Source organism: Balaenoptera physalus, assembly GCF_965194825.1.
Source record: "Balaenoptera physalus genome assembly, chromosome: 4".
NCBI classification, from domain to species: domain Eukaryota; kingdom Metazoa; phylum Chordata; class Mammalia; order Artiodactyla; family Balaenopteridae; genus Balaenoptera; species Balaenoptera physalus.
In genome coordinates, this window is record NC_138891.1 from 51,212,006 (window position 1) to 51,233,969 (window position 21,964).

At 39.8% G+C, this 21,964-nt stretch overlaps 1 protein-coding gene and 1 long non-coding RNA gene across 5 annotated transcripts in view; both read right to left on the reverse strand.

The window, feature by feature from the left end:
* The window catches only part of TNIK (TRAF2 and NCK interacting kinase), a 406,211-nt gene that overhangs the window by 258,135 nt on the left and 126,112 nt on the right, over positions 1-21,964 (reverse strand). The gene's annotated exons all lie outside the window — the stretch shown is intronic.
* The window catches only part of LOC309659387, a 40,688-nt gene continuing 19,927 nt past the window's right edge, over positions 1,204-21,964 (reverse strand). Inside the window, exon 2 of the long non-coding RNA XR_014262769.1 lies at positions 1,204-19,996. This is a non-coding gene — a long non-coding RNA (uncharacterized lncRNA). The remainder of the gene's footprint in view (positions 19,997-21,964) is intronic.

Below are 21,964 nucleotides of genomic sequence, written 5' to 3' on the forward strand. Positions count from 1 at the left end.
GATATTTATTTATGGTCTTGCTGCCTCCAAAGGTCTTTGGTAATAATGCAAACATTCTTAGATAGAAGTATTCAACCATTCATGATATGGAACTGTTAACCAAGAGACACAGCTACCCACAGAGAATCTGCCCCAGCCAGCAAGTTCTGCTTAAGCAAATTGGGCACCGGGTGCATGCAGAGGGTCTCGTGAGCAGGACGGAGATGGCATGAAGGAGAAAGACAACTCATTTCATCCTCAAACCCTACAAGGTAGGCCCCAGAATTTCTAATTTACAGTCATCTCTTTGTTATTTAGGCTCCAAGACAGGGTCAGGACTGTGTTTATCTGTCTCATGCTGGTATTTAAGTCTTAGCACTATGCTAGCACATAGTTAGATGTTCAATAAATGCGAGCTGTCAGGCAGGAGGGTCCCAACTCCATGGTACTCTGAGCACATTTCTCTGACCTTGAGCATACCCACTACATATATAAAAATTATGCCTTTAAAAAAAAAAATTATGCCTTTGAGTCTACCTCTCCCACTGGATAGTAACCTCCCAAAGAAAAGAAAAAGTGTTTGCTTACTCCTAGTATAGTGTCTGACATTTAGAAAGTATATAATTCTTGAGCTTCAGTGGGCTTAGATAACTTACACGAAGTTAAATAGCTAATTAACAAGAGGCTTAGGTTTGAGCTAGGTCTGTCTCCACCTAAAACCTATGCTTTTTCCTACTACATGGTTTGGCCTAAACCTGGCCACGTGAAAGGATTAAGATATCTTTGGAAACAGGTTAGCCATTGTACTCCAACCTGGTAAGACAATCTGTATAATTATCTACTATGAGTGTTTCAATTATTTAACGTGTAGTCAAAATACAAGCATAGCACAATTTAAACATATGCAAAAACAAATACATCCCAAACACTGAGTCCAAGAAATCATTTTCCAAAATATAGATTTTTAGGTACTAATGTTCCTAAATTTGTTTAAGAAGGATAAGTTTAGTGAATTCCCTGGCGGTCCAGTGGTTAGGACTCCGTGCTTCCACTGAAGGGGGCGCAGGTTCAATCCCTGGTCGGGGAACTAAGATCTTGCAAGCCATGCGGCATGGCGGGAAAAAAAAAAAAAAAAAAAAAAAAAAACACATAAGTTTAGGTGGACATAGAAAGTTTTAGAGAAATTCAAAGCAAAAAAAAAATTTTTATTTAGGTATTTATTTATATTTTTGGCTGCGTTGGGTCTTCGTTGCTGTGCGCGGGCTTTCTATAGTTGCAGCGAGTGGGGGCTACTCTTCGTTGCGGTGCGCGGGCTTCTCATTGCGGTGGCTTCTCTTGTTGCGGAGCACGGGCTCTAGGCGTGCGGGCTTCAGTAGTTGTGTCATGCGGGCTCAGTAGTTGTGGCTTGTGGGCTCTAGAGCGCAGGCTCAGTAGTTGTGGCCCACAGGCTTAGCTGTTCCGCAGCATGTGGGATCTTCCCGGACCAGGGCTCGAACCCGGGTCCCCTGCATTGGCAGGCAGATTCTTAACCACTGCACCACCAGGGAAGCCCCAAAGCAAAAAATTTTTAAAGTCAATACCTATTTTATGTATAATCTAGTTCTTATTAGGAAATATTGTAAATTTCCTCTTCTAACCCATTCTCCTAAAACTCCCAGCCACGTTCTTACTCAAACAAAGACAGATTAGAATAAATCTTCAAAGCTAATTATTTTTAAACTGCAGTTTCTCCCATGGCCTATGAACTTTATCCTTTTGCCAGAAGACCAAAATAATTTTTAACTGAAAAAAGCAACTTCTAAAATGCACTAGACTTCTTTTATAAACTCTCAAATTAAGACATCTTAGCTTAGGCACTTATGCAATATATTTCATTCTAGTGGACTCCAAAAATTAACATTGTACCTACAAATATCCCAATAATATGAGTGTAAAAGAAAATTTATACTAGACCCATAGTGTTAAAAATTACATGTAAAAACATCCGGAAATAAGTTCTGTCTTGAGGAATGCTTTATACTTTTTACTTTGGAGTTTTACAGAATGGGCAACATTCTATAATTTTTAAGAAAATGTTATCACTATTGGGCAAGAATTCTCCCCAGTTGATCTCTAACCACAGTCTGGAAAAAATTAAGCATGAAGACATGTTAAAATGACAGTTAGGGTTGTTTTTCCCATTATTGATAAATTAACAAGTCTAACTGTTACGGTTTATAAAACACACATTTATCATCTTTTCTTGGAACTGTTGAAAAGATTTGGGAAGGTTTTAGGAAAGAGTTCCAAGGCAAGATATTCAGTGAGCTTGGTTGGTTGGCTGGTTGGCTGGCTGACTAGGTAATTGGTTGGTTGGATAAACAAATTTTAAGCATCCATCTTGGATTCCTGAACCAATAAAATGGAATTCTGAACAGCTGATTAGAGAATCAAGTTTCTTAAAACTCCTTTATAGCTTCAGTTTCTCAAGGCATTCAGTGAAATACATTGGGACCTTCTTAAGGTACCAGAAGTTAACAAGGAAAATGCCCTAAAAAGATCATTAAGAAATCCTCCAGGGACTTCCCTGGTGGTCCAGTGGTACAGAATCCGCCTTACAATGCAGGGGACACGGGTTCAATCCCTGGTCAGGGAACTTAGATCCCACATGCTGTGGGGCAACTCAGCTCACACGCCACAACTACTGAGCTTGCGCCTCAACTAGAAAGAGAAAACCCACACGCCACAACTAGAGAGAAGCCCGTGCACCACAACGAAGATCCCGCGTGCCGCAACTAAGACCCGACGCAGCCAAAAATAAATTAAATAAATAAATAAATAATAAATAAACCTTAAAAAAAAAAAGAAAAGAAATTCTCCAGAAGGTTATAACTACCTTGCTGTATATATATGCCAACAACCCTAATAGATATTTCGATGCTGCCTTCCAGAAGCATCAATTTGAGAAGGCAAGGTGTCAAGTATCTCCTTACGAGGACAATCAGTATTCTAAATACTGAAATTTCAAACATCTATTCTTACCAAAATTTGTAGGGATTCTGAGAAGTTTAAGAATAAAATGATTCTGAAAGCATCGGAAAGGACAGTCAATCCTATGGCTACTCACTAAGTATTTGACACCCAGTGCCTGCAAAAGAACCTCATTCCCAGAGGAAGTTGACCTCCCTGGTATATTTGCTCTCTTATTACTGATCAAGCCAGAGAAAAGGGGGCCTTCCATGAGCCCCCTGGCTTCTTCCACATTGACCTGTTATACCTGAGCAGCTTACCTGTTCTTTAGTTAGCAGGCAGAGTTAATAGAACAAAGATGCTTTGATTTAAATTTGCTAGCTAAATATCCATGATGACATTCTAATATGTCTTGTCTTCTGTCTATAGAGTGACTAATAAAATTATATAAACTGCTATTAGGGACTTCACTGTAATGGTCCACAAATAAAAGGTTAAATCTAGAAGATTATTAAAAAAAAACAAAACTCAGTAAAATTATCTATGAAGGGAAACAAAGAAATTGATTTATCTATGTCACTGTCAGTTTCCTTAGGTTGAAAAGGTAATGTGGAAAGAGATGTGACTGAGTTTTATGACCCTTAGAGGGAAAAAGTATTTCTGGTCTCAGTACGATCTGAAAGCATAAAGACACTAATTCTTTGTGGCTCAAAAGTAAGAGTTTCTCATCATCAAGATTTCCTTCTCAAATATATGATTCATGAAAAATGAAGCAAAAATACTTAATGCATATCTATTGGTTTTGATTCAAACAACAACGACAACAACAAACTTGCTAATGGTCTTCTAATGAAATAATATTAATCCCAAGTGGGCATACCTCATGCAGAGTAATTTTACCTGGTCCTCATATTTTTTTCTAAAGCTTTTGCCACCTTTGTAAATGACTTTCCAAAAGAGAGGGCAAACAAATGGCATTCTAAAGAGGCTGTGTCAGAGAGAACAAAAACATATTTGGTTATTAATATTCCCACTCCTGCTGGCTTGCCTAAACAGGACTGGCTGTATGTCCTTATCCAACAAGGAGGACCAAGGGGACCCTGTAAATCACATGTGTCTGACTCCATAGACACCTTCATTAGGAAGCAGGGTGTCAGATGCAAGACCAGATACCCAGAGGCTGTGACACCTATAAGTAGGATCACTCCAATTAAAAGTAGAAAAGAAGACAAAATAATAACAATAATTTTTAAAATTGTATCTTAGTGAACTAGAAGGAGATGGGAGAACAACCATTTCTTTAACAACAGCTGTGTAGACTAATTTCTTTTTTTAATCATTCATATACTTTCAAAAGCACTCATTCCCAACTGCTGCCTTCATACTGGCAAATCCAAGAAATTCAAGACATGTAAGCAAGAATAGATTTGCCCTTAAATCCCAAGGTCAAAGGCAGCATCTGTTGCTTCGGAGAACAAGAAAGCCTTTCTTTTTGCTGGTTAGTTAGTTTTGTTTTGTTTTTTAACAGAAAAAAAGTAACCTCAAATTTTCTAAATGTTGCCTCCTCACCTTAGGTGTTGCAAAATAGAAAAACCTGCATAAAAGAGAATAAACATCCAGTGTTTTGATATTTGAGTTGCATGGATGAAAGGCTGGCCATGCTGTGATTTTTAAAGCTGACAGAAAAATTCATTTTCATACCAAGTCCCCCTCATGCCATTTGGCTATTAAATTATTCAGGGAATTTCTCTGCTTATAAAGATTAATAACATCAACCCAAGACGTTTCTGAAAAGTACTTTCACCTCCTGTAGGAGACAGATGGACCACAGGAAAACAGCCTATCACATTACAGGCAGACAAAAAGATTTCAGATTACCAGATTAACACACCAGGCAGGGAAAGAATGGTAGAAGTAGCAAGATAGGAAATAACTGACAAATGGAACCAAATATTCTTCAGAGCCATCATTTTGAAAATAAACATAATTTGGAGCCCGCTGTAATTCAATTTTACCTGTTTTGAGCTCCCAAACCCAGCTAATTAGCATAAATGTCAGTTCCAATTTGACCAAAGACTTTGAAAATCTAGAGGAAGCTTATTAAAACACATTGGTATCAGGGGACAAAGACACCACCTGCTTTAAAGGCCTTTTGTGTGTTAGTAAGAAATGCGTTCTGAAACTCTGAGTATACGCACTGGATCCATAGTATAGTAGATTGTGGGATTTTATTGTACTTTCATGTTATTTTAATTATCAGCATCCCTTGAGAAGACAGTCTTGCTCCTACGAAATCTGAACACTTCTATTTATCAATTCTCTCCTAGATGAAAGGACTTCCGAAAAGTTGTACTTCAAGAAGGATCAATATGAAAAGACTACAGTGTCACAGAAGCAAGCAGCATTTACTTTTTCATGAATATATATTTTAAATTAAACACCTAATTTTAATTCCACAAACAATGCAAGGATCATTTTTATTTTCAAGGAAACAATTCAGAAAAAGGTCAAGTACTGCCCCTTCACCAATCCTGCTCTCAATTCTCACAGGTAACCACTGTTATCATTTACTAAATACCTTCCAGAACTTATTACAAGCATATATAAAATACATCATTTTTTGCATAATGTGCTTTTAAAAAAAAACTGGGATCATACTGTATTTTCCACATTTCCCTTTCACCATCCCAAAAGGCTCAGGAAATATATCGAATGCAATCTGAAAACTTGGTCTTTCTACCACACACGTATGTGGGCACAGAGGTAAGCATGCATGCGTGCATACTTAAACAAAAAGTGGTACAAAAATAAGACGGTAGGAAAAAGCTCCTTTGTGTCTCATTTCAGCGATTAGCTATGTAGGAAAGCTATACGGCAGATGGAGCAAAAATGTCCCTTTTTCCCAACAAAGCTTCGACTTTGGTACTATTTTTTTGTTTTTAGTGCAGGGGTCGCCGAACTCTGGCCAGCAGGCCATATCCAATCTACAACCTGTTTTTTGTAATAGCCAGTGAGTTAAAAATGATTTCACATTGTTAAATGTTTGGGGAAAAATTTTCTTAAAGAATAACATTTCATGACATGTGAAAGTTATATGAAATTCACATTTCAGTGTCCATAGAAGCAGTCTGACTGGAACACAGCCATGTTCATTCCTCTGCCTATTGTCTATGGCTGCTCTCATGTTACAAGGGCAGTAATTGAGTAGGTGTGACAAAAACCCTATTTCCACAAAGCCTGAAATATTGACTATTTGGGTATTTACAAAAAATGCTTGCCAACCTCTGTTTTAGTATGTGAGATTTATTTTCCCAATATCTTACTTATGAAAGATTTTTTATATGTCATGTGGACCCTCTTTCAGTGGGTAAAGATGACCAGAAGTTGGAAGGGAGGCAGGAGTAGAAAATGGTCCCTTAACCTCTTAACGAGCAAATAGGTAATTTCCATGTGGACCAAGTTCCAGCTTCTCTTTTGTGACATTCTAAAACTTGATTAGTCCTAAAACACTGCGTATTACAATCTGCTATTGAAGTCAGGGTACCATGGATTACATTGCTCTAAAGTCTAATTCATTTGTCTTTCTGTTGAGCATCTGTGTTCCCGGTCAGTGCTGGGCAATGATGATTCCAAAGTCAACAGGCGGACATCAACTCTGCCCTCAGGGATTCCCAGTCCAATATATTCGTTACAACTGTAAGAAATTACAAAAGTATAGACTGGAGGACTAAACACGGTCTGAGGGGGTAGGGTGGGATTAGAAAAGATTTGAAGTAATTTCAGTATCATCATGTTGAAAACTCTTAAAACAGTGTGCAGTTGCTGCCCACCCCCAAAATCAAGTAGCAATGAGAAAAACTGCCACCACCTCACTATCTCTGTGTTCTCACACTCTGTTCTTTATAAGCTGTGATTTAGAGCAAAGGGAGCATTTGAGCCTCTGATGAGGTCTCGATCCAGTTTATGACTAATGTCAAAGTGTGAGTGCTGTGCACCATCAACAGATTGTGAGTGCAAATTTCTCTTTTCTGAGTGTATCTAATCTAATTTGGTTTTAGTGTAACCAAAACCAAGACCCCTCCATGGAAAACAGAAACGAGACTACTACCCATCTAGTAACCATCCAACGGCATTTAAAACTAAAAGCAAAACACCACCCTGCCTAATTCCACAAGGCGATCCTAGCAGCCACTGGCAGTGACAGCTGGTCACTCCCAAGCAGAACTCCACCCAGATAGCAAAGGCTCCGTGTCCAAATAAAATAAATCCACATTATGGTTTTTCTACGCTTGAAATTCCCATACACACAAAGTGAAAGGGAAGAAGAGGAACAGGAAAAAGATGATTTCAGCAATATTCTGCAATCCCTGTGTTGGGAGGACTCTGGGTGAAGCTCTAGTGACTTCAAGGTTCTGTGCCTTTAAGGCTTGAATTCTTTGGAGTAACTGAACTATGGGGACATTCAAACTGGGTCAGAGTCTCTCACTCTTCCAGGCCTCCTCAGTGTCCTATGTTCCTGCTGACTTGATAGAGAACTAAGCAAGCCTACAAAGTCTCTAGAGAGAAGCAGCAACTGAAATCTAGGACAGAAAGAACAAAATGACTTTACACGGCTGCTGCTAGGTCTCTGTTTTCACTCAGAAGGCTGACAGTCCCATTCAGCGATTTGTATCTGACACTATCTACACTGGTTCTCTCATTAGGACCCGAGCTGGTGGGGGTCAGGTGTTCTATTCATCTAATTGATGGTAATTAGATGGCCACCTTCACCTACACAAAGACTCGGTTTGAGAGTTAAGAGAGGTTCTGTGATTTACCAAAGATAAAAATCATACAAAAGAACGGGAGTTAGCTAAGCTTTCAGAAACACCAGGCTTTTTGACCCACAACTATCCAGATAGTACCTAGCTCCAAAATGGAAAGATTAACCTAATCTTCAGGGCGAGACTAGTTGGTTAAAGGGAAGAACTCACATTGGCTGGTGCTGTTTCTAATAGGTCAGCCTTTCTCTGCACACAAGGCAGAGACCAGGAAGTTGAACACTAAGAGAGGAGAAAGGACAGGTTGCCCAAAACCAGAGTGGCAATAATAAAGTAACAATGGCTTCATAAACAAAGAGTCCAAAAGCCAAATGCCTTTGCTGACTTGGGGCTATGTCGAGGGATGGGTAAGAAGCCCTGGACATCTTAGTGGCCTCCAAGTATTTCTTTGCCATGAGTTGTGGCTAATAAAAAATATTTAACAAGTAATACTTCTGGATGCCTGGGTAGATTTAAATTTCAGATAAATTAATTCCTTAGTATAAGTATGTCCCATAACTAAGTATGCAATGTGGAATATACTTAGACTAGAAAAAAACTAGTTGTTTACCTAAAATTCAAATGTTCACACATTCTATATTCAAATAGTCAACATTCAAATATTTCATCCTTACTGGTTATGAGACATACTTACACTAAAATGTTATTTTTGTTTATCTGAAATTTAAATTTAACTGAGTGTCCTGTATTTTATTTGGCAGCTTTAGTTGTGGCCCACAAAAACAGCCAAGGTCAGTGGCATTTTAAGGATTCAGGGAAGCAGACGACAATTCTCTAACATGCTAGAAGACCACTTTGGAAGGGGCTTATTTTGAGTTTTGATTCATTCATTAGTTGATGTTTGCAGAAGGGCCAGGAGGTCAGGCATTTTTATTTTAAATCTGCTTCCACCACTTGTATGAAAAAGAAGCAAACCTTGCTGACATCAGGGACTTGTGCCAGAAAGCAATTCCCAGAGCAATTCCCAGAGCCCTGCAGGGTTGGGTCCACTCTGTTCCCAAGCTTCATCTCCTCCATCCTCCAAACATCACAATGACTGAGGTCCATAATCGCGTCCTAGGGTCCCCCTGGGACTGTTCAACTAGGATGGCACGTTATGGGGCAGGAGAGGAGGACAGTTGGAAATGCTTCCAATAAATAGGATTACACATTTCAGGGCCCTAAAAAGTCATCATGACCAGAGTTTTGGATCGACAAAGAGAAGAGTGGCCAAAAGTAATCAGTAAAAGCAAGAGGAAAACTAAGGCTGGCCAAAAAGTTCCTTCAGTTTTTAAAGTAAAAAGACACATCTTTCATTTACACCAAGAACCTTATTGAACAATGCATTCACCGTTTTGTTCCACTACTTCTGTCATTTTTCAGGCAATAATTCCATCTTCCCAAAATGTTTTATCTTTTTGAGCAAAGAACTTTTCCAGGTGCCTTTTACAGTCTTCCTGGGAACTGAAATTTTTTCCATTAAGAGAATTTTGCAAAGACCAAAATAAATGGAAACCTGAATGCGCAATATCTGATGAATACGGTGGATGAATCAGAACTTCCCAGACAAACTGTAACAGTTTTTGCCTGGTCATCAAAGAAACATGCAGTCTTGCGTTATCCTGATGGAAGATTATGCGTTTTCTGTTGACTAATTCTGGATGCTTTTCGTCGAGTGCTGCTTTCAGTTGGTCTAATTGGGAGCAGTACTTGTTGGAATTAATCGTTTGGTTTTCCGGAGAAAGCTCATAATAGGGGACTCCCTTCCAATCCCACCATATACACAACATCCCCTTCTTTGGATGAAGACTGGCCTTTGGTGTGGTTGGTGGTAGTTCATTTTGCTTGCCCCACAATCTCTTCCGTTTCACTTTATTGTACAGTGTCCACTTTTCATCACCCGTCACAATTTGTTTTACGTTTTCATTACATTTAAGTAGAGAATCGCATACGGAAATACGGTCCAGAAGGTTTTTTTTCCACTTAACTTATAGGGAACTCAAACACCAAAGCGATTAACATGACCAAGGTGGTGCAAATGATTTTCAATACTTGATTTGAATATTTTGAGTATGTCGGCTATCTCCCACGTGCTATAACGTTGATTGTTCTCAGTTAATGTCTCGATTCGATCGCTATAAACTTCAACTGGTCTACCCGACCGTGGAGCATCGTCCAGCGAGAAATCTCCAGCACGAAACTTCGCAAACCACTTTTGACACGTTCGGTCAGTCACAGCACCTTCCCCATACACTGCACAAATCTTATTTTTTTGCATTTTTGCCTATCTTGAAATAATAAAACATAATATGCCAAAAATGTTGCTTTTTTTCTTCCATCTTCAATATTAAAATGGCTACACAAAAATTCACCAATTGATGTTTTTCTTAAAAAATGCATGCTGATATGACAGCTGTCACAATACAATCTAACAAAATTGTTTCAGATGAAGTTAAAGACAACTGAGAGCTACTGGAGCCATCCTACGGAAAAAACCAAACGAACTTTTTGGCCAACCCAATACAAAGGCGTTTTGAAAGAGTTTTGCTTTTAAAATGTTTTTAAAATTTGTTATCCTGTTTCTTCTGCTTGATTATGTAGTATACGTAAAAAATAATGGATAATCTTAGGCACTTGAACTGCCTCAAGCTACCTTTCTAGATATTGATTCTCACTACAGAGTATTGTAGGCAGACATACAAAAGAAGCAGGCATCTAATCTAAAAGAGTAGCAGTTTCTCTAACAAGTGTCTTAAAAGGCTTATGTCCATCTCTTTCTCCCACAGGAAAAGAAACCCCATTCAGACTCTTTAATTACTACTTAGATTTAGATAAAACTGCAATCAACATGTAAAATCTATGCCAGTGATTCGCAAACACTGATGTGCATCAAAATCACCTGGAGGGCTGTCAAAACACAGGTTGCTGCCCTCTGTGCCCAGAATGTCTAATTCTGTGGGTCTGGGATAGGGCCTAAGAATGTGCATTTCTTAAAAGTTCCCAGGTGATGCGGATGCTTCTGGTTGAAACCATCCTTTGAGAAACCCAAATCTGTGGAATTATACGTAATGATATCGTTTAATTCATTAGTTCATATTGAGTACTTATGCTTCGTCATACCGTAGAGGCAAACCATCTCTGCCCTTGAATGAGCCCTTCCTAGGATTCATATCTCATCTGCTTATATTTTTAGACTGTCTAGAAAGTCCTCAACTCACAAACACCATACTTAGAATCATCCACTCCTACAGTATGTCTGCTCTGGACCGTAAACATCCCTGTCGCCAAAAACACAAGAAGCATTGTAAAAGTGATGAATTTTTAGAGAATCTTTGGTAAAGAAAGGAAAGAACCTGTGCTATCCCTGGGATGAGACTCCTACCTCAAGGCAGAAATGATGTCTGGAATGGCTGGGGTTGGGAGAGGGAGGTCCTGTTATGCAATTATTATCTCAGTGGGATTTGTTTGAACCAGGGTGGGTTCTTCCTCATGCTACATCAAATTAGGGTTGAGGGCGGAGAGGTCAATAATCCAGATAATGGATTGGAGTATCCAGCAGACCTGGGTGGAAAAATACTGGGAACCTGTAGCAAATTTCATCAGGGAGAGGACTATAGACTGTGGCTGCAGACCCAATGCTATGTGTGTTGCCATGGCCAACATCAACTATTTCTCTTGACTACTGAGCACATAAGCTACCTTTCCTGGCCCCTTTCATCTAGGAGGGCTCAAGTTCTGCTTAATAGAATATGAACAGAAGGGCTAGACAGTTCCAGGCCTGGTCCCTAAAATGACCCACAAGGATGGACACTCTCTTTCTTCAGCTGTCTCTGCAGGAGTCTCTGAGGAGGCCCTAAGGGACAGTGTGACTGGATCAAAGTCACCAGTGTGCACTGCTTGGAAGAGAGTCAACCATCAGAACAATTACCCTGGACTTTGCAAGATCAAGAAATAGACTTTAGAGCATTAAGCCACTGAGATTTGGGGGTTATTTGTTACTGCGGCACAGCTGAGCCTTCCCTAACTAATACAGCTACATAAAAGAAGTTGCAATGATTGCCCCTTCCTCTTCTGAGCCAGACCAGATTGATGGCCCACTGTGTTCTTCTGTACAACATAGAATCCATATCCTCTTTACCCCAGATCAGTGGCTCTCAAAGTTGGCTCATTAAGAAAATCACTTGTTTGGAAAAAGAATCCTGTGCCCTTTCCAGACTCACTGAATCAGAATCTCTAAGACTGAGGCCAGACCACACCTCAGACTTGCCTTCCTGGGGCTACAATGAAAAGTCCTTTCACAGGGCCATTTGGTTCCTATCCAGAAACTGGGTAATGTTTCTCCAGGTGCATAGTTTAGGACATTTTGATAGGGTTAGTAAACTTTACCAAATTACTTTGAAGTGAGGATTTTAAATTATGTATTGGCAAGAATCAGATATTCAAGTGTAGTGGGTTTAATTAATTTAAAAGCTTCTCTTTTAAGATGATGCAATAATTGGCATAAAGCCTGAAATGCTTGAAATACCTACCAGTGAGAAAGATTTAAATGCTCAATTAAAATGATATGCATTTTATGGGTTGTGAAGGGAGTATTTAAATATGTAAATGGATTGGCTTCCCACCCTCTCCAACTTGGGTATAGCTTCTGTTTGCCTTTTCCCAACCCCTTTAAAGGAGTTATTTTGCCCCTTGAGAATAGAGGCAGTCATAGGGTGGACTTGGGCTGTCACAGGAAGTCACTGAGGAAGCCCAGCCTGAGGATCCTCTCTCAGTCAGAGCAGAAGAGCCCCATCTGAGTTGTCTGAGACTGCCACTTCCCTGTTGATTCTCAATACAATACCACCACTCTACCTCAGGGCCTTTGCACTTGCTATTTCTACCACGGCCTTTCTCAAGATAGCCTGAAGTCTTGCTCCTTCACGTCCCTTATGTATATGCTCAAATGTTACACTCTTCTTGAGGCCTTCAATGAAGCAAGAACCCCTTACTACACACACACACACACACACACACACACACACACACACACAACACTCCTTATGCCCTATTTAATTTTTCTCTATAGCAGCTTCACCATCTGACTTGTTAAATATTACTTGTTTATTTGTGTATTGTCTATTTATCTCACTCATATGAAATCCATGTATCCCTAGGGTTTAGAACCTGACACATAAGTGGGTGCTAAATAAATATTTTGAATGAATAAATGACCAATCCCATCTTCTCAAACATTAGTGAATTTAAATAACCTGAGTATTTGGGGGGCCTTACATAAAAGATGGGTATGGACTGGGCCCTGATATCTTGGTTACACAAATAAGAGAGGGTTTTCTTAGGATTGGACAGTTTTTATTTCATACTGCTTGGTGTTTTGCTTCATTCTGGGTGAATCTGCCACCAAAGTAAAGATGCAGTAAAAGAGTTGCCCTGAAAATGTTTAATTTCTCGTGTTCAGAAAAATATACTTGAACTGAATACTTTGTTTTTTATTTGAAAATTTATAGATTAAAATACCATATATATAGGAAGCCTGGAGCTTGCATAGGAGCTGTGTTCTAAAAACATGTAACTCAGGGCCTGCTTCCCATCAAAGGGATGTTATAAAGTGGTATGGTGGCCAGTTCACACTGGTGGGGTGCCTACAGAAGCAACCCCTCCCCACCACCAAATCACGAGCACATGACATGGGAAAGCATGTCCTAAGCAGGAGGAGAAGGTTAAGAGAGTCACCCTTCTCCTATTAGCTCAGTGCAGGACTGGCTGTAAGCAGAGAAAGTCTAGGTTTGCCTTCAGTGTTTTACCAGGATCTTTCTAATCTCTTCTGAGGCCACAGTCTCAACCCCTGCAGGGAACTTAGTCCCCACTCTGCAAGAGCCCAACTTCATCCTCAACCAGTCTTTCAGAGGGAGAAAGGGTAACCCTTCAAGACCACTTTAAAATTTGTTCACAATAAGAGGGTTAGAAGAAAAACACATTCTGTAATAATTTGCCCATGAAAATTATTGATACTTAAGCCCAAAAATATTATTTTTCTATGGTAAAATATTATAAGGACATGAACTCACAAGACTAATATTTCATTTCATTTCCATTTATACTGACCACTTTTTATGTTAAACTCAAGTTGCTATAGTGAGATAAAGCCCTTGGACTATGAAGACAGTGATGCTGAGCAGGGCCCCATGGGGCTCCCGGGCACAGAGCCTTTTTGTCCCCCATTTCTCGTAGGCAAGACTCCAGCCTCCATGACTGTCCCTGAGTTCCAAAGGGCAGATTCAAACAGTTGCTTTCTTTTTTTTTTTCTTTTTTTTCTGAATTTTATTTATTTATTTTTTATATATCAGGTTCTTATTAGTTATCTATTTTATACATATTAGTGTATATACGAACAGTTGCTTTCAAGGGAGGAGCAGCCAGGAAACCACCTGAGGCAAGATTAAAGGGATCAGGGAAGCTCATCAAGATTAGGAGACTGACCACCTGAGACACCCCCCCCCACCCCGCACACACCCTAAACTTGTCAGCAACCCCACCCTTTTGAAACCTTGCAGAAGAAAGAAGAATGCAAGACTGTTACTGCCTTGATCCTTATCATATACCTCTGACCATGAGTCCTGACTATGTAAACCTCTCCCTATTCCCCAGGGAGGGGGGCACAGTTCTTGAGGCGCTAGCCTACTGTGTTCCCTCTTTGCCTGGCAAAGAAATAAAGCCACTCTTTCCTTCTCCTCCATAACTCTGCCTCCGTATTTCTGTTTGGCATTGGTGCACAGAGAGCCAAGATTTTGGCAACAACAGCAGGGTTTGAGTCTCGGCTCTGCCATTTACTGACTTTGTGACCTTGGACAAGCATCTTAACTTTTTTGAGACTCATCAGTAAAATGGCAAGAAAATGGAACCCAATCTCTGGATCACTGTGAAAGTTAAACAGTGCCTGGACCAAACTAAGGCTCAATTCAAATAAATGTTGCGTTGTTGTCATTTTCAAAAATTATTTAATATTACGGTAAATATTTTTCATTGTTTTATGAGGCATTAAGATTGGCAATTTTATTTCAGTTTATTTCTCACTAATAACTATCTAATATAAAAATTTTTTAAATAAAGAGAATGTAGTTGAAAACATCAGGGCTTCTGGACAAAGAAATGTGTCCAGTTTTCAGATCTTTTACTAATGAGCTGTGTGTCCTTGGGCCATTTACCTTGAACTCTATGAGTTTCAGTTCCCCCATAGATAAAATGAGGATAAAAATTCCAACTTTCAGGGTTGTCCTGAGCATGAGAAACAAAAAAAGTAAAAACCCCCAGCACATAGTGGGCTCCACTGATATTCTGAAGGAGTAGACGGCAAAATAAAGAAAATAAGAGAATCAATCCCTTTTTATTTGGGTCAGTCATTAGCTAACAATCAGCCACTGTGAATGAAAAAAAGTCTAGTAAAGTCAATAAAATGTGAAGCGAAGCCTAATTCATTTTTACAATATGACCTACTTTCAGCTATTTTTGATTCACGTGAAGGAGGGAAGTTACAAGGAGCTGATTCTGCAAAGACTGTTCATTAAAAGCATTTTCTTTTCTTTTCTTTATGGCTTTCAGCTTTGAGGGATAAGAAAACAGATTTTCAGTTACAAGCATCCTTTGAAAGACCCCTGGCACTAATCTTACAGTGTTACTTTCAAAATCTATGCAGTGTCAAAGGTTGTTGCAGATGGGGGAGGGATGGGGAGGCTGGAAGGAAAGTGGTTTTTAATTCCCCTCAAATATGCAGCTTCCATTAGACAGCTCTGAGTGCCCCAAATAGATGATTCAGATCTTAGCAACTGAAGGTTTGCAAAAATAAAACACTAAATGATCTTCTTTTCCTAAGAAGTACCAGTAGATACACCTAGGTTTATGCTCTGTGGAGAAGGCCTAGTTGTGCTGGTTTTTCATTTGGGACAAAAATATGCTTATTAGATACTGACCCCAAATCACTTAAGGGCCATTTAATCTTAGACAGCAGCTGAAGGAAAAAATATTTTCAGCTGCTTTGGAGTATCTTTGTGAAGTGCCACTGTTTTTTCTTTCACAGGCTGCAGTATCCTTTAACCAATTTAATCTACCCGTTAACAAAGATGGAAGAAGAAAAGCTTATTTTCCCACAGGGTTAAACAAGGATTAATGATAACCAACCAAATTGTTTCTTAATTTTCTTTTCTTCTCCCTCTCCAGATGGCCTTCTAGAGATAGAATGTATAGATTTTCCCTTAGTTAAAAATGTTAACGGAGAAGGCAGCAGTATTCTAAAAACAAAGGGTGGGTTTTTGGTTTTGTTCTTGACACGCCAGGGATTCTGCCGTATAAACTGGAGGAGCCATGGGGACATTTCATAATTGAGGTATTTTTAACCTGCGGGTGGAGAACATGGGGGACAAAATCTTCTTGGGAGAATCTGAAAAATGATATTGCCATTATATTCTCCAAACCAAACCCAAAGGAGAACCTTCACTGCTCTGTCCTTCAGACCTACCATCCCAATTATGATGACAACGAGCCGATTCATCACAACACACCCTCTTCCTACCCGAAGAGACCCCTGAGTTAAAACACCCACAAGGCTCCTACCCAAAGAAGAGTAAATGGCAGGTGAGTAGGTGGGACGGGTCTGTTTGGCCTCACTTCAAAATACAGGGACAAAAGACATAGACGATCGTCCCATAAAATAACAGAAAAATTCAAGCTATGCAGGTACCAGTTGTGACAAAATTCTTGAATTGAATAATATAAGCCTTTGAAACTGTGACATGAAAACAAGATTTTGTGATCTTCTGAAACTGCAGTACATGTTCTAGTGCCTGACTGAGAGCAAAGCACTAGGGATCGTTAACTAGTTCCCAAACCCTCGGGTGAACCAGCTCCTATCCTTTCTGTGTGAAGAAAGGGGCTGCCCCAGATCTAGGGCCTCCGCCAGCCCTTTCCTAAAGACCTTCCATTCAGGAACAACATGGCAGAGAAAACCTACTCAATTCCAACTGCTGTCATTTCTTAATGTTTTCTCTGATGACTTGCTAAAATGACAGGGTTTATTATTTTTAGCTTTCAGCTTTGGTGAGCTGATCAGTCAAAACAAAGTATGAAAATAGCACCCACTTGGTAAATTCAATTTCAGATGACTGGATCTTAAACTCATATCCATTAAAGACCCATATAAAACTGACTGTTATAGGACTAAGGAAGTTTGAGAAGAAATAATAAATACTTAACTCAAAGAGGCAGGATGAATAACTTCTTTTGTCTTAAATACAAGTCTATTTTGGAATCAAATCCAAAAGTAAGTCAATGATAAACAACAGATTCTTTTAAATCACTTTAGGACAGATAGCAAAGTTAAAGAGGGTCTCTGAATGTTCTAACATTCCATCAGTACCTGTGAAATGCTTGAGATCTCAGTTAAATGTAGCATTATAAATAAGTGGTGGTCCCACATGCCTTTTAATGAAGAACATTAATTTTTTTCCCTAAAAACCTCCTTTAAAGTAAATAATTATGTGGCTTGTGATAATATAAGCCACAGAAAGCTCTTTTTTATCATTTAAAAAATAACTTTTATTCTAATTTTATAAAGAGTATAGGGGAAAATGGGTAAGGTATACTGGAACTCTATACTATCCTTTCTTTGAAAAAGAAAAGCTATTCTAAAATAAAAAGTTTATTTTTTAAAAAGTAATACTTTAAAAGGTTTTTAAAACTGTGGAATATTGGGGAAAATACAAAAAATTATAGAAAAGAAAAACAGCTATGAAAATAGGTATACATATACCTATATCTAAATTTGTGTGTATGTGTAGTTTCATATCCTGTTTTCTTTGGATTAATATGGCATTTTCCCATGTCATTAAAAATTCTCCATAAACACTGTTTTAAAGGGCTACTTATCATATGGCTAAGCCCAAATTTCTTTAATCATTCTCCTACTGTGAATCATTTAATTTGTTTACTATTTTTAGCTATCGGAATTAGTTTTACATGCAATATAATTGTGCATATTTCTGATCATTTCTTCAGAGATGGATGCATATTTTTAGACACGGCCAAGCTGCTTTCCAAAAATTTAACTTACTCTTGAAGAGCAAGCATCACCCAACCTCAGCTCCAAGCGCTGCCGCATATGACAACCTTCCACAGTGGCTGGAACCCTGCCAGTTTCACATGCTATGGCTCTTCCTGGAAAGCGCGTCAGGACTGAATATCTACTGTGAGTCAGGGCTGCTAGAGCCAAAGAAAGGTGTGAGATGCCCAAATGTCTCCGGGTAATCCTTCTGCCCGCCAAACCACCTCCTGATTCAGCTAAACCAAAAGCCAGGTGCATGTCCTCAAACAAAACCCACTGAAATTGGAGTAATAGGGGCAAGATGGCTGAGACGAAGAAAGAGTTTACCAAGAGTGTCAAGTGTCACATTTGGCCCAAGACTATTCCCAGCAAAAGAAACACAGACAGAGATACCCGGATATTGTCTATGATGATACTGGAAAAACCTCAGCTGGGGTTTTTGTTTCCCTAGGAGTTATTTGCAAAGTTGAGGGCATTTTATTGGGCAGAATGACAGCAAAGCAATATTGGATGGGAGGGGATGTAGTGCTGATAATCTGTGATATGCAGGTGAGTTCCATAGAAATAAGAATCGTTCAGCAGTGACATTCTTGAAGACATTTTGTTTGACAAGAAGGAGGGTAGGGAGGAGGATGGAGTCTCATTTTAATGTAATTTAATTTAATTTTTAATTTATTTTTACTTTATATTGGAGTATAGTCGATCTACAATGTTGTGTTAGTTTCAGGTATACAACAAAGTGATTCAGTTATACATATATCCATTATTTTTCAGATTCTTTTCCCATGTAGGTTATTACAGAATATTGAGTAGAGTTCCCTGTGCTTTTTAATTTTAAATTCAAATTTAATCATTTGGAAATTTAACATGAAATCTGGCTTCTCTCAAAAAAATCGTAAGATCTGACAACACTGTGCCGAAATTCCCACAGCAATAACTGGTGGGAAATGAGTAGCCAAGCCCCCTTTGACTGAGAGGACTGACAGGTTTTACTTATTAGAATTACCTGCCTGGCAAGCCCCATCCTTTTTTTTTTGTTTTCCAAGCCCCATCCTCCTGCAAGGTCTTTCAAAGGTTTCCTCAATTCTCTAGACTGGGGAAATTCTAGAAAGGGCCCATGTAGTGCCCTTTCCCCTTGCACCCCATGCTCAATTACAGGAGAGATATGACACAGGGAACTTCTCCTGCCAAAGGTAATTTTTACCCTGGGGCAGTGTGTTTGTCTTTTAATTGCCATCCCTTTCCCTTCCCTGGCTGACTGAGCTGGACAACCCAGAAGTCCTCCTCCTGGAGCCTGAGAGCAAGTCTTCCAGTGCCATGGTCTTGTTTCTTTCCCCACACCGTATCCACCATTACAACCATCATCACTCCCTGGACCACTCAAGCATCAGTGCCTCCTCCACAAAGAATCCCGCCCCACCTCCACAAACTAGAGAGGAACTTCACAAGGTCCATCAGAAGCTCCAAACCCAAAAGCCTTAGCCCAGCACAGGGCCAAGAAAAAAGAAGGCATATATAACATTAAAAACTCTGCCAAAGAAGTAGATCCTGGCAGATCCACAACCTCTGGTCCAGACTCAGTTTTTACCTCTCTTTTGGCTTTGGCCTTGTCAACTAGGCCCTCTAAGTCCTAGTTTCCCTATCTGTAAGATGGGGATAACAAGACATCCTTCACAAGCTTTCCAGGAGGTTGTAATGAGATCTTGAATGTGACAATGTCCTTCACGGGTCCTGGCATGCAGCACAAGCTTGGTAAATGTTAGGCGAAGGTGAAGTTAGTTAATAATATGATTTTACTTCCTCTGCACCCAGGGTAACATGTCCCTGTCTGGACAGCTGCACCTGGGAAAATAAAGTATCAGTTGTCTTATCTGTGCCTGGGTACAGGGTATTATTAGCTCCTTCCTGTAACTTCTGATGTCAAATGGGTTCATTTCCTTTATCATTGTTTATTCACTGATGTCTTGAACAAAATGACAACTTCAAGAAAATCAAAGAATAGTGACAAAAGCATATAAGCCCATCATTAGCACTGAGTCTAATAAATCCTATATCAGAGATACACAGCAGAGCTCAGGGAAGGGAAGGTGACTGACTACCTCCTCAGGAAAGAGGCCCAAGAGGTCAGGGAAGAAAAGGAGAGGTTTAAGTTTCACCTCAAGGCCAACTGGAAATTCATCTAGAAGACAAAAAGAAGAGATGCATTTCAGACAGAAGGCCCTCCATGCAAACAAAGACAAAGAGACCGTGTCAAGGTGCTTTTGAGAAGATACAAGTAGTTTAGCATAACTAATGCAGCAGGTGCTAGTGAGGAAGAGGGGCAGGGGTTGAACTCGAGGACCCACAGCAGGGCTTGGATTTCCAAAATGAGAAGGGTTTTAAGAACTGGAAGGATGGTGTCAGAGTTGCCTTTTAGAAAGATCACCCAAGCAGCTTGCAGCCTGTTTGCTGTTTTCGTGGGTCTGTCTTTCTCTCCATACACATAACCCCTCCACTGTGACTGTTTGGAATGGAGGGCCCCTCTCTGAGGAGATGGGGTGAGTGGAACAGAATACTGGCAGAGGTGCACGGGGAAATAAAGGAGGATTATGGAGAACAGAAGGTGCACAGAACGCAGTTCACTTCCATTAGGACCTGTGGGCAAAAGAGATTTTTCAGACCAAAGGGCTGATGCATGGTCACACTAGGGCATCCAGAAACAGCCTTGCCCTGCAAGGATCTCAAAAATATGACATGGGCTTCCCTGGTGGCACAGTGGTTAAGAATCCGCCTGCCAATGCAGGGGACATGGGTTCGAGCCCTGGTCCGGGAAGATCCCACATGCCCGGAGCAACTAAGCCCGTGCGCCACAACTGAGCCTGTGCTCTAGAGCCTGCACCACAACTACTGAGCCTGCGTGCCTAGAGCCCATGCTCCGCAGCAAGAGAAGCCACTGCAATGGGAAGCCCCGCACCACAACGAAGAGCAGCCCCTGCTCACTGCAACTAGAGAAAGCCCACGTGCAGCAATGAAGACCCAACACAGCCAAAAATAAACAAATTAAAAAAAAAAAAAATGACATTCAAGTGCAGTGTGGAAGAGCCTTCTAAATACAGTCTAGCATCGAGCTACCTTCCAGCCATTCCTTCTTCTTTCTTTTACAGATTAACTAACCTAAGGCTGCCAAAAAGAGAGGGGTAGTGGGGATGGGGTGGGGGACAGACCCATGAAGGCATGAAGAGGTGCTGCTGTTTACTCACCAAGTCTAACAGTACCATATTGTTACCGGGCCTCTAACATGCCAAAAATTTCCTTAGGAAGAAGCAAAGTATGATGGGGAACATAGCTTGTATTAAATTAAAAAACCTGTGTCGTGAATAGTTGATCTATTCAGTTGAATAACTGATAGCTGATTTTTTACCATACACTGTCCAAACCCCTCTGATAACGAATTATTCTACTACTGCTCACAACAGATCACTATCATTTGAGGTGACTTTCTGAGTCTAATTTTTAGAGACAGAGATGACTGATAACATGTCCCCTCAAAAATGTTCTCCTTCTAAAAGCCAGTCACAATGAACCTATTTACAAAACAGAAATTGAGTCACAGATGCAGAAAACAAACATGGTTACCAAGGGGGAAAGGGAGGTAGGATAAATTGGGAGATTGGGATTGACATATACACACTACTATACATAAAATAGACAACTAATAAGAACCTACTGTACAGTACAGGGAACTCTATTCAATACTCTGTAATGACCTATATGTGAAAAGAATCTAAGAAGTGGATACATGTATATGTATAACGGACTCACTTTTCTGTACAGTACAAACTAAACAACATTTTAAATCAACTATACTCCAATAAAAAATTAATTTAAAAAAATAAAATAAAACAGATGCAAGATAAATAAATAAAAGCCAGTCACTAGCAACTGTCTATAAACTTGGGTTATACTGGGGAATCTCCCTAATGCAAAAGGGTCTCCGGAACTCAGGCAAAAGTAGCCAGGGCAGGGTCACGTTTTATTGAGATTTTTATCCCTAGGGGCAAGCACGGCACCTGGCCAACATTGGCATGAAATAAAATTTTGTTAAAAATCTAGACAAATATAAGAAACTATGTAGATTTTCTACTGATTTAGTAATTCAGTTTCCAAA